The sequence below is a fragment of the Cyprinodon tularosa genome, unplaced genomic scaffold (genome assembly GCF_016077235.1).
Source record: "Cyprinodon tularosa strain WSP-4 unplaced genomic scaffold, ASM1607723v1 ctg663, whole genome shotgun sequence".
In the NCBI taxonomy this organism is placed as follows: domain Eukaryota; kingdom Metazoa; phylum Chordata; class Actinopteri; order Cyprinodontiformes; family Cyprinodontidae; genus Cyprinodon; species Cyprinodon tularosa.
The window spans coordinates 303035-305358 of NW_024039411.1; the positions used below are offsets into that span (position 1 = coordinate 303035).

General features: G+C 42.0%; 1 long non-coding RNA gene across 1 annotated transcript; it reads right to left on the reverse strand.

The window, feature by feature from the left end:
- Positions 1–377: 377 nt before the first annotated feature.
- LOC119771287 lies at positions 378–782 on the reverse strand. Its single transcript, XR_005279132.1, has 2 exons — positions 534–782; positions 378–463 (listed from the first exon to the last, which is right to left on the reverse strand). It is a non-coding gene; the product is annotated as an uncharacterized LOC119771287 (long non-coding RNA).
- Between the last annotated feature and the right edge of the window lie 1542 nt (positions 783–2324).

Sequence of the window (2324 nt, forward strand, 5' to 3'; positions counted from 1 at the left end):
TAAAGAAATAAAGAAAAAAAGGTCTAATATTTTCTTACATGACTTTAAATCTTGTTAGAACTCAAAGTATCTCCTTTCCTTTTATAACAATATGGATTCTATGACTTTTTTTCTTATTAATAATAATTAAACTTTATTGATCTCACATTGGATGAATGAACTCTCTACATTTAACCCATCTCCTTGGGGAGCAGTGGGCTGCCAATGTGCGGCGCCTGGGGAGCAGTGTGGGGTTAAGGGTCTTGCTCAGTGACCCAGAGTGGAGGCTGTGGGGAATCAAACCGGCTACTTTTAACCTTCTCGGAGCAGAAGTGCACGGCTGTCATGATGGGATTAAGGTTCCAAACTCACATGCAGAACACAAACGGAGTCAGATGAAAAGTTTGACTGTTTATTGAAAAAACACAAAGTTAATAAACTTGAAGCTGGGGAAACAGATCCGGGACTGGTCACACAGGGTTCTCTGCAGAGAGGGACAGTTAGGTTAGCCAGGATGCAGATGATCTTGTCAGAGGAGTTGTGCAGGTCTGTACCTGTGATGTGGTTCAGGCTAAGCAGCTGAGGGAGGGAACCAGGAGGGTCCAGAGGCAGATGGTCGGCAGAGGGCTAGGCAACGGCAGGGCTCGACTTCAGACTTGTCAGTGTTTAGGTTCAGAGTTTCTTCCAGTTCTCTTCTTGGGAGCGGACAGGCAGGTTCTGATAGTTTGAGCTCAGCAGACCTTCTGAGAGCAGGCAGGCAGGTTTCAGCTGAGAAACTCTTCCTGAGTTCCAGGGTTCAGTCTGGTTTCTTCCTAAGAAGCAGAGAGGACAAAAACTGGTTAGATTCTGGTTTTCAGGAGACTCAGAGAATCAGACAGGCTGGTTGGCTCAGGCTTGCTAACCATAACTGGCTTAACACTCTGGCACTGGACTGTAGTCCTGCCGCTGCTTAAGTGCTGGTCTCCTGATGAACCAATGAGCCGCAGGTGTGGTCGTCAGCCTTCAGCTCCAGGAGACCTAGGGCGCCCTCTGCTGGAGAAAGGTGGACAGACCTCCAGATCCCAACACTAACCCACTAGGCCAACACTCAGCTTTTTTTTTTGCTTTAATTTTAACATCCTAGTCAATCCAAAAGCATGTGCCAACACATTTAACAAATTTGGTTGAATGCAAATTTTCTCCAGCAGCAAAAAAAAAAAAGTTTTTGTTTGTTTTTCTAGGCCAACAAGATAGAAAAAGTGAATCCATCCTCTAGTTATCTAAGCATGCAGTCGAGTTCAGTTTGTTTTCAAATGAGTGAAAAAATGTTCTAAAGATCCAGCAGATTGCATGGAGTGATTGAGCTGATGGTTCCACTGGTCCTCGATAAGGATGTAGCCACAGAGCAAGCATGTGGCGACAGTGGAAAGGAACTCTCTCCTTTAAAGCGAAGAATGTCCAGCAGAACCAGAACCTGGCTCAGTGTGAGCATCCATCTGCCTCAACGATGTTAGAAAAGAGAACACCTGTCCTTTACTGAGGTAAACATCTAAGACCCTTTATCTATTTACTGGATTTTGGTTCTTTTCTTTGCAAACTTTAGCTCTACATTCTCTTACATAATGGAAATTATTTCAACAACATTGATCTAAACCATCTTATACTGTAGTTGCTCTTCTGTTTATTTCAGGTTGTTTAACTTCTGCCGTAGGTAAACCTTTGCCCATGTCTCAACTTATTGTTGCAAGTTCACAAAACCTCTTTTCGTTTATTGTGATTTTGCTTTGTGGTTTTTGATTTGAGTTCATATTTCTACAATGATCAGCTCAAACCTGCAGCTCATGGACACCATTGCTGTTACAAACTGAATGCACTACAGTCCAAACCGAGGGATTTCTGCAACCTGTTTTTGTTCCACATCCAGCTTGGCTCCATGTAAAACATTTCCACAATCACCAAATGACCGTTAGGGGAGAACTAATGACAGAAAATAGGCAGAGCAGCTGCATGGTGATGCAACAGCAAATGTAGAAAGAGCATAATAACAGAGCATTTTTATCACGCATATTGGAGCAGTGTTGTGTTGAATGAAATGCAAAAGGAGAAAATGTGAGCAAAATGATCTATATCAAAGCATCTAATGGAGCTTATGAGTTCCTGCTGCAAAGTGAGTATAACTGCTTTATAAAATGGAGCTGTGTGAGTGAATCAGGTCCAGAAACCAAAATCTCTTTCCCCATTAGTGACCACAGAAAACATAAGTGAACATTTGCATAAAGGAAAAGATTGAATACAAACTACAAAATCACCAAAATCAAAGATTAAAGAATATAAACTAGACAGAACTATACAGTTAAAAGTAGATA